The following is an 11,365-nucleotide window of genomic DNA, read 5'->3' on the forward strand; positions in this document are numbered from 1 at the left end:
TTTAGCACATTAAGCCCAAACATGTGAATAAACCAGATAATAAATAAAGCCAAATATAACAATTATTCTAAGCTCAAATTCTTGAACCCTGAACCAGAAATTCTGGGTTCTTGTCCCCAGCAGAGTCGCCAGAGCTGTCACACCTCCTTTTTTCCTACACCCCTCCGAAAGGGAGTATAAAGGAGTTTTTTCAATTAAAGGACAATCGAAATGGGATTTATTATTAAAGAATCAGAGTCGCCATCTAGGATATTTATGGTGTCCCAAGTCACCGGTTTGAATCCCGAGTCGAGGAAAAGATTGACTCTTTTTTACAGTCCGCGAATCAGAAATTCGGGTACAGAATTCTGTTAACCCGGGAGAAGGTGTTAGGCATTCCCGAGTCCCGTGGTTCTAGCACGGTCACTCAACTGTTATATTCGGCTTAATTATCTTATTTTAAAACATTTTTGAACCTATGTGCAATTTTAACTTTTAATCGCTTTTATTTAATTAACTAAAGGAAGATTGCAACGTTATTTAAAATATGTTTTGAACCACGTCACATAAATGCACCCGCAGTCCGCAACACATTTTATCCAACGTTGAGATTTGGATTTGGGTCATATAAATGCGCACCCAAGTTTAGGAAAGTAGCATTATTAAAATAATGCGCCTAAAGCAACTACACGTTTTTAGCTTTGCGAGGGTCATGAAAATGTGCTAAATGGCACGCCTCGAATTCTAAGGACTTAAAAAGGTATGATTAAGTGAGGGCCACGCATTTGAGATTTTGATTAGCGCGGCGCGCCTCGATTCCATTTTTTAAAAGTGAATGTATTTAAACTAAAGCTCGGAGGGCCACAAACTACTTGTTTTATCTAATATGGCGCACCTCAATTTTTTAGAGGAAATTGATTATTTGAGAAATTAAAGAGTCAGAACTGTACTACTGCATGGGTTAATTCAAGAAAGACTAAAGCTGAAGGTTTTAAAATAAAAGCTTGGGCTAGGCGTGAGGCCCAACAACCTGCCATGGTTGCCCCAACTAGTAATTCATAAAGCCAATTGCACTAGCCCAACTAATGAGGCCGGCAAATTTAATTCAAATGGAATCATGGTCCAAGGCCCACATAATCGTCCAAATCCGGGCCCAATAGCATTGACCAAAACTCAACAACAAATGCACATGAAACCAGTATAATGGTCTGCCTCAAATAGTCATTTTTTAGAAAAAAAAGAAAAGTTGAACATTGTGCAGAACACTAGATTTGAACGCATGAGATGAAATATAAAGCCCAGTCACAAACTTGACAACAGCAAATGAGTGAAACATTGAATTGACTAACTAATTTTGGTCACTTGCCAAACCATAAACTCATTATTTGAGTCCTAGTTCTCAAGACCATAAATGCATCCCTCGAATTCCAAAACAAATGATGAAAGACTAAGATATAAAAACTCATGTTCTAAAACAAAAAAAAAACTAAGCTAAGCCTGAAAACAAACTTAAACTGGATCTTAAAGAAAACCAAGAAACATGTCCAAATTCCTGATGTAAGGGAACAGCCATGCATACGAATCAAGTTCAGACACTATAGTATTGTCCCTCTGCCCGACTTGCATAGGAGATTCATATTACAACAAACTTGATAACTTATCTAATACACATTTTAAAAGTTCAGAACAACCTGAATCATGCCATATTTATACAGTTTTGAATCCAAATCTTAAACAAAGATGAACAACACATAATAACTACATCCCAAAGGCTTCATCCAATTTGGCAACCAATATATGATGTACTGAATATCAGTTTTTCAGTTACATATTTAAAAACAAAAGATAGGAATCGAAAGTAAAACAAAAGAGCTAACTATGACCATAGATGCTATGGCTATTAATCACAGCTCTTGAATTCCATTTTCAATTCCCAAGTTCAACTTTTACATTAAGTAAAGTATAGAAACATGTACCTGGAAGGCAAAATAAAAGAGAGGTAAGAAGATCAACAGTAAGCAGAAGCAGGAAAAGAGCCCAGATTTAACCAAACAATAGTGCACATCTCAGGATGAATCAATGGAACAATAGAAGAGCTTTAGAAAAACTGATTCCAAACAAAACTTAAACCATTTCTCATACCAAACTGAAGCAAACAGACTAGCTTAAAGAAATCAACAATGGAACAGTGTTCCCTTAGCCACAGAATTTAAAAACCAGACTCTAAGGAACCCAATCTCAAACTATTATAGCCCAGGTGCAGGCTTTAGTTTCCAATGATTTGAACTAAACTCTTAAGATCAGAAAGACTAAAACTAAACATAATAGTTTTCTGGAAACTGCCAAGGATTCAAAGTTATTTCAACTTTCAACATTTTTAGAATGTTAAACTCAATATCCTCTGCAGTATTTTTAGTTTCTTCTCTGCTTTTCTGTGTGTGTCTGTGTGTATATCTCTCTTAGACCTCTCTGTATATCAGTGTGTGAATCTGTGTGTTTTTTCTCAATGTTCTCTCTGTGAATGCTCTGTTGTTTTCAGTATTTTCAGAATCTCAGACTGACTATGTATATGAACTCAATACCTATCTCCCTCTCTCTCAGAATGTTCTGCTTCTTAACTCTATGTATTCTTCATCCTTTTATAGGCATTCAATTAATGCAATCCCCATTACTAGTGTCCCTTCCCTTATTTTAATTATCCCCACTAACTTATTTTCTCTAAATTAATCAATTAGTGCCATTCCCATTATCAATTTCAGCTTTTCTATTTTTAAAATTATCTATACTAGCTTAATACTTTTTAATTAATTCAGCAATGCAATTTCTACCCTACCACTATTGAGAAGCTTCCTAATTCAATTATTGACAAGTTTCCTTAGGCTAGACTACCCAAATTACTCTCAAAGCTTCTGTTATTTATCCCTCATAAGTTTTGAATTATCACAATTACAGTAAACAAAAGACTAAAACCTTCAACTAGATTGAAAATCAAAATCAGCTATTAAATTGATTAACGTCATACGTGAATATGAACTAAAGACAACGAACGGACAATCCACAATTTTAAACCTAATTCGACTTAATTAAATTGCTTAAAGAAGAGAAGAAGACGAGGCAGAAGTGAAATAACAACAAGAGAAAAGAAAAAACAATAATAATAATACTGGAGAACTCACCAATTCAACGGGTTCAGTTAGCACTCGAATTTTTTCCGATTTCATCGCCAAATGATGTTAGTCATTTGTTCTTTGTTAGAACAAGTGATTAACACCATTTTGCGACGAATCCGGGCCCTGAAATTATCAACAATCCTTGAGTTTAAATTTGTCTTTTAGCATGCGGACTCAAGATTTGAAATTCGACCCATTCCAACCAGATTCGAGGGAAACCAGATATGTATTGGGTATGGGTAGGTCAAGGAGGTTATGGGGTGTTAGTTTGAGGTCGATTGGGTAACCTAGGGTTTGGGGTTCAAACTTTGATCGAAGATTCGACGAGTTCGACTGCGATTCGAAGGAAACGGTTTGGGGATTTGGGATGGGGAGGTAAAGGAGAATCAATGGTGTTAATTTAAGGTTGTTTGGGCCACCAGAACCGCCGTGAGGCGATTTCCGGTGGGCGGAGGGCGGTGGGAGACAATGGTGTCTCTAGGGTTAGTAAGGGACAATGAGGGGTTTGATTTTAGGGTAAGGGGTCTGATGGGTTATTGAATATTTTAAATTAACGATTTAATTGGGGTCGTTGGATGATTGAAATCCAACGGCTCTGATTAAATCCTTAATAAAAATAGGGTCATTTTGTTATTAGTGGGATTGGACCAGATACGGGAAAGACGGGTCGGGTCAGGTAACGGGCGATGCGACGAGATCTTGCCCGTTGGATGTGGGTGGAATGGACGGTTTGACATCTGTTGATCGTGAAACGACGTAGTATTCGACTTATACTACATCGTTTCAATGACTTTACAGGCTGAAGGTTTGGACCGGGTGAAACATGGTTTTTGGGCTGGTTTTGGTGGGTATTTGATTTTGGCCTGGGATTTTAAATTAAATTGGCCCAACTTCTGATTTCCTTCTCTCTAATTCTTTTTCTTTTCTTTTCTTCCTTTTTTTCAAAAAAAAAATTAAAACTAAAATCCTAAATTAAATTATAAAACCAAATCATTCTATCAAAAATATTAATTAATTCTAAATTATAATTATCCCAAATATTATTTACCAAATCAAAAATAAAATCACAAAATTTCGATATTAAACTCTAAAAATGCAAAATACGTTATTTTTGAATTTATTTTTTCATTTTTGTAAAACAACAATTCACTTAATTAATCTAAAAAATATAAAATTAAATCTTAAATGCAGATACTATATTTTTGTATTTTCAATGCATTAATAAAATTAAATACACACACAAACATATGCAAACAATTAGAAAAAAAATTCTACGATAATTCCTGAAATAACAAATAATTAAAGAAAATATCTAACTTTGGGAATTCTTTTGGAGTAATTCATGTGAGGCAAAAATCACGTGCTCGCAGTGACAAGTTGGTATCAGAGCCTAGGTTACTTTGGTCTCACAAGTCATGAGCATGTTTAGTAGAGCCTCGCGGATCGGTACAGAGACGTCTGTATTTATCCTCGAGAGGCTGCAGAACCTTTAGGAAAAACTTCATATTCTTGAAATTCTTGTCGTGCGACCTTGTTGATCCGAGAACTAAACTTCTGTTATTCTATTCTCTCACAGATGGTGAGGACGCGAGCTACCGGATGAGGTGGACGACCACCAGTGCCACCCACTGAGGCCACCAGAGGCCGTGGATGCGGTCATGGTCATGGCAAAGGCAGAGTAGCGAGGGCAGCACCTGTTGGTCCACCAGCTGCCCCAACTCCGGATCAGGCTCCAGCAATACCAATTCAGGCACCAGCTGTGCCCATCGTGATCCCGGGTCTACAAGAGGCCTTGGCACAGATCTTTGATAGTTTGCACTAGCTTGGCTCAGGCAGTTTCAGCCACCACAACAGCAACAACTACTTCACAGGTCGGGGGAGGCAATCAGACCCCCGCTGCTCGCACACCTGAGCAGGTTGTGCAGGGACTACAAAAACCAGAGGCACCTCCAGCCCAGCCGGTTGCACTAGCTCAGGAGTTTGTTGTGCCGGTTATGCCGGATGATGAGTAGCATCGTCTTGAGAGGTTTGGTAGACTCCAGCCTCCGTCATTCAGTGGTGCTGAGGGCGAGGATGCCCCGGGTTTTCTTGATAAGTGTGAGCGAATTCTCCGTACAGCAGGGATTCTTGAGACTAGTGGTGTGGAATTTACCACCTTTTAGTTTACCGGGACTGCCTTCACTTGGTGGGAGGCGTATGAGAGGCATAGGCCGGTTGGTGCAGCGCCCCTTACTTGGCAGGAGTTCTCCACTCTCTTCTTGGAGAAGTATGTACTGCAGTCTCGCAGAGAGGAGCTGCGTAGACAGTTTGAATGGTTGAGATAGGGGGATATGACTATGTCACAGTATGAGTCGAGGTTTTCTGAGTTGGCTTGTCATGCCGTTTGGATGGTTCCGACAGATCGTGAGAGGATCAGGAGATTTGTTGATGGCCTTAACTATCATCTCCATATTCTTATGACTTGAGAGAGGGTGTTGGGTGCTACGTTCGAGGAGGTGGTTTATATCGCTCGCGAGATTAAGACGGTTCACCGTCAGGATCGAAAGGAGAGGGAGGCCAAGAGGCCTCGAGGATCGGGCAGTTATAGTGGTGCTCCTTCGAGGGTCCCGTTCCAGCATGGTAGAGGTCGGTCTTTCAGGCCTGCTCAGTCAGCCCGTCCAGAGTATCGTGGGGTATCTTCGGGTCATGGTCATCATGGGTCTCAGCGGGGCCAGTCATCACTCAGTGCCTACTAGCCCAAAGCTCGTCACGTGCCCCATCAGTCCAGGGTTCTTCCATGTCAAGTCCTTCTACTGGTCATTTCGGTGCCAGGGGTTCCCTTCAGTCCCCATCTCCAGCACTGAGTAGTTGTTATGAGTGCAGAGAGTTTGGACATATGAGGAGGCAGTTCCCTCGACTTCGTGATAGTCAGCTTCATCAAAAGGGTCAGCCCTCGACTTCTGCTCCAGTTACTTCACCACCCGCCCAGCCAGCTAGGGGTGGGGGTCAGGCAGCCAAGGGTCGCCCTAGAGAGGGAGGTCGATTAGGCAGTGGCCATGCTCGTTTTTATGCTATTCCAGGCAGGACATATGCTATTGCTTCAGATGCTGTCATTACAGGTATTGTTTCAGTATGCCACAGAGATGCCTCTGTATTATTTGATCTTGGTTCCACCTTTTCTTATGTGTCCTCGTATTTTGCTCATCATTTGGGTATGTCCCGAGAGTTTCTTGCTTTACCTGTTCATGTATCTACCCCAGTGGGCAATACTATTGTTGTAGACCGTGTGTACCGGTCATGTGTGGTGACTATTGGGGGTCTGGAGACCCGAGTGGATCTATTGCTATTGAGCATGGTGGATTTTGATGTCATTTTGGGCATGGATTGGTCATCTCCGTGTCGTGCTATTCTAGACTATCATGCTAAGATAGTCACTTTGGCTATGCCGGGTGTACCACGGATCGAGTGGCGTGGTGTGACTGATTATGTTCCTAGTAGAGTGATATCTTTCTTGAAGACCCAGCGTATGGTTGGGAAGGGTTGCCTTTCATATCTAGCGTTTGTGAGGGATGTTGGAGCTGAGACTCCTAGTATTGATTCTGTTCCAGTTGTGAGGGATTTTCTCGATGTTTTTCCTGCAGACCCGACGGGCATGCCGCCGGACAGAGATATTGATTTTGGTATTGACCTGGTGCCGGCACTCAGCCTATTTCTATTTCGCCGTATCGTATGGCACCAGCAGAGTTGAAAGAATTGAAGGAGCAGCTTCAGGAACTCCTAGATAAGGGGTTCATTCGGCCTAGTGTGTCACCTTGGGTACGCCAGTCCTGTTTGTAAAGAAGAAGGATGGCACAATGAGAATGTGCATCGATTATAGGCAATTGAACAAGGTAACAGTTAAGAACAAGTATCCATTGCCCTGCATTGATGATTTATTTGACCAGCTTCAGGGAGCGAGAGCGTTCTCCAAGATTGATCTCCGTTCGGGCTATCACCGGTTAAAGATCAGGGATTCAAATATTCTTAAGACTGCTTTTAGGACCAGATATAGTCATTATGAGTTTCTTGTCATGTCTTTCGGGCTAACTAATGCCCCAGCAACATTCATGCATTTGATAAACAGCGTGTTCCGACCTTATCTTGATTCGTTCGTTATAGTATTCATTGATGATATCCTAGTGTACTCGCGTAGTCAAGAGGAGCACGCGGAGCATTTGAGAGTTGTGTTGCAGAAATTGAGGGAGGAGAAACTTTATGCAAAGTTCTCCAAGTGTGAGTTTTGGCTCAGTTCAGTGGCTTTTTTGGGGCACGTGGTGTCCAGCGAGGGTATTCAGGTTGATCCGAAGAAGATAAAGGTGGTTCAGAGTTGGCCCAGACCGTCCTCAGCCATAGAGATTCATAGCTTTCTTGGGCTGGCAGGCTATTATCGTCGGTTTGTTTAGGGATTTTCATCTATCACATCGCCCTTGACCAAGTTGACTCAGAAGGGCGTTTCATTTGTATGGTCGGACGAGTGTGAAGAGAGCTTTCAGAAGCTCAAGACAACTTGACCACAACTCCAGTATTGGTTTTGCCATCAGCTTCAGGTTTATATACCGTATATTGTGATGCTTCGAGAGTTGGGATTGGTTGTGTATTGATGCAAGATGGTAGAGTTATTGCTTATGCTTCTCGACAGTTGAAGCCCCATGAGAAGAACTACCCCGTTCATGATTTGGAGTTGGTTGCATAATTCATGCATTAAAATTTGGAGGCATTATTTGTATGGTGTATCTTGTGAGGTATTCACCGATCATCATAGTCTTCAGCATTTGTTCAAACAAAAGGATCTTAATTTGAGGCAGCGGAGATGGTTGGAGTTGCTTAAGGATTATGATATCACTATATTGTACCATCCGGGAAAGGCCAACGTGATGGCCGATGCTTTAAGCCGAAAGGCAGTGAGTATGGGGAGTTTGGCATGCATCCCAGTTGGGGAGAGACCTCTTGTAGTTGATGTTCAAGCCTTGGTCAATCGGTTCGTGAGGTTTGATATTTCGGAGCCCAGTCAGGTGTTGGCATGTGTGGTTTCTTGGTCCTCCTTATATAATCGCATCAGAGAACGCCATCATGATGATTCGCATTTGCTTGTCCTTAAGGACAGAGTTCAGCATGATGATGCTAGAGATGTGACCATCGGTGATGTTGGGGTGTTGAGGATATAGGGCCGGATTTGTGTGCCCAATGTAGATGGGCTGAGAGAGTTGATTCTGGAAGAGGCCCATAGCTCGCGGTATTCTATTCATTTGGGTGCCGCGAAGATGTACCAGGATTTGAGGCAGCACTATTGGTGGAGAAGAATGAAGAAAGATATTGTGTGATTTGTAGCTCGGTGTCTCAATTGTCAGCATGTGAAATATGAGCATCAGAGACCGGGTGGCTTACTTCAGCAGATGGTTATTCCTGAGTGGAAGTGGGAGAGGATCACTATGGACTTTGTTGTTGGACTTCCACGGACTTTGAAGAAGTTTTATGCTATTTGGGTTATTGTGGATTGGCTGACTAAGTCCGCGCACTTCATTCCTATCTGTACTACTTATTCTTCAGAGCGGTTGGCAGAGATATATATTCGGGGGATTGTTCGATTGCATGGTGTCCCAGTTTCCATCATTTCAGATCGGGGCACTCAGTTTACTTCCTAGTTTTGGAAGTTTGTTCAACGAGAGTTGGGTACTCAAGTGGAGTTGAGCACAGTTTTTCACCCTCAGACGGATGGGCAGTCTGAGCGTACTATTCAGATACTGGAGGACATGTTGCGTGCTTGTGTTATGGATTTCGGAGGTTCATGGGATAGATTTCTACCGCTTGCAGAGTTTGCTTATAACAACAACTACCAGTTAAGTATTCAAATGGCTCCATATGAGGTTTTGTATGGGAGGCGGTGTAGATCTCCAGTCGGTTGTTTCGAGCCCGGCGAGGCTAGGCTATTGGGGACACATTTGGTTCAGGATGCCTTAGAGAAGGTGAAGGTGATTCAGGAGAGGCTTCGTATAGCGCAATCGCGACAAAAGAGTTATGCGGACCGGAATGTCCGAGATGTGTCCTACATGGTTGGTGAGAAGGTCTTGCTGAAGGTTTCGCCCATGAAGGGTGTTATGAGATTTGGCAAGAAAGGAAAGTTGAGTTCGCGGTTTATTGGGCCTTTTGAGGTACTTCGGAGGATCGGGGAGGTGGCTTATGAGATTGCTTTGCCACCCAGCTTGTCGAGTGTGCATCCGAAATTTCATGTTTCTATGCTCCGAAAGTACATTGGGGACCCGTCTCATGTTTTGGACTTCAGCACGGTTCAGTTGGATGATGATTTGACCTATAATGTGGAGCTAGTAACTATTTTGGGTCGTCACGTTCAGAAGTTGAGGTCAAAGGATATAGCTCTAGTGAAAGTGCAGTGGGGAGGTCGGCCCGTAAAGGAGGCTACTTGGGAGACCGAGCGGGAGATGCGGAGCAGATATCCTCACCTATTCGAGGTTTCAGGTATGTTTCTTGACTTGTTCGAGGACAAACGTTTGTTTAAGTTGGGGAGGATGTGACGACCCGACCAGTCATCTCATGAGTTACCGCTCCGTTTCCCCTATTTCTGCTTTATTATGCTTCGTTATCCATGTTTTATATGATCGAGTTAGGTAGGTTGCGTTCGGAGTGGATTTGGTAAGAAATGAGACACTTAGTCTCTTTTAAAAAGGTTTAAGTTGGAAAAGACAACAAGGTGTTGACTTATGTGTTAAAGGGCTCGGATGTGAGTTCCGATGGTTCATTTAGCTTCGGGAGGTGATTTATGAATTAGGAGTGTGATCGAAATTGGTTTTGGAGGTCCGGTGTAGAATTAGGCTTGAATTGGCGAAGTTAGTATTTTGGCGATTTCCGGTTATTAGGCGAGATTTTGATATATAGGTTGGAATGAAATTCCGAGAGTTACAGTAGCTTCGTGGTCTCATTTGGGATGAGTGTGTAAAATTTCAGGTCATTCGAACGTGGTTTGGTTGGGTTTTTGATCGAAAGTGTATTTCGGAAGATTTTAGAAACTTAGGCTTGAATTCGATGTGATTTGGTAGATTTGATGTTGTTTGAGGTGTTTTGATGATTGAAACAAGTTTGAATAAGATATTGGGTCATGTTGGTGCTTTTGGTTGAGGTCCCGGGGGCCTCGGGGTGATTTCGGATGGTTAGCGAGGAAATTGGAATTTGTGTTGCAGCTTCAGATTTGCTGTTTTTGGTATTTCCGCATCTGCGGTTTGTGGACCGCAGATGCAGGTGTTTCTTTGCAGAAGCAAAAATGGGTCAGGTGAGCTGGACCGCAGAAGCGACTAAAGGGATTGCATCTGCGGAAGCGCAGATGCAGAAGAGGTTCGCGAATGCGGCTTGGGCCGGTTTAATGAACTCCGCAGAAGCGAATGTGTTGATCGCATATGCGATACCGCAAAAGTGGATTTTTGGACCGCAAATGCGGTTATATCTGGGCAGAATGTACTTCCTTCGCGATTTTTGAAGGGTTTAACCATTTTTGCACTCGGAATTGAGAGCTTTGGGCGATTTTGAAGAGAGGAATCAAAGAGACTTCGTGGAGGTAAGGATTTTGGACTTAAAACACATTCTTATGATAGAATTTCATGAATTAAGGCTGTAATTAATGGGTTTAAAGGGCTAAAAATGGAGGATTAGGGCTTGAGTTTAAGAGGCCTTTAATGGAGGATTTGAGGGGTCATTTGAACTCCGATTTTGATGTTGTTGATATGTATGAACTCGTGGGGAGACGAGGAATCTAATGATGTAAAAAATTTTGAGTTTCGAGAAGTGGGCCCGGGGCTCGGGTTTTGCTAATTTCGGGATTTTTGGTATTTTCGATTATTTTTGCTTGGGCTTTGCTCCCTTGGCATATTGTGACGTATTCGTTCTGATTTTGGATAAATTCGACGCGCGTGGAGGCCGATTTGAGGGGCAAAGGCGTGAGTAATGATTGTAAATGATGTCCTGAAGGTTTGAAACCCCGGATTGCACATCGTAGTGCTATATTGAGGTGAGACACGCGCTGGATGATGAGCGTGGGGTCTTTTACTATTGGGGATTGAGACTTGGCTCGTCCCGACTGATGATTTTACCGCGTATTTGACTGAAACTTATTTGTTATCATCATGATTTGGGCTAATTGCCATATTTGGGCTTCGTGTCAACTATTTGAACCCTTCGGGGATTTTGACTAA

This window comes from Nicotiana tabacum, chromosome 16 (genome assembly GCF_000715075.1).
Source record: "Nicotiana tabacum cultivar K326 chromosome 16, ASM71507v2, whole genome shotgun sequence".
In the NCBI taxonomy this organism is placed as follows: Eukaryota; Viridiplantae; Streptophyta; class Magnoliopsida; order Solanales; family Solanaceae; genus Nicotiana; species Nicotiana tabacum.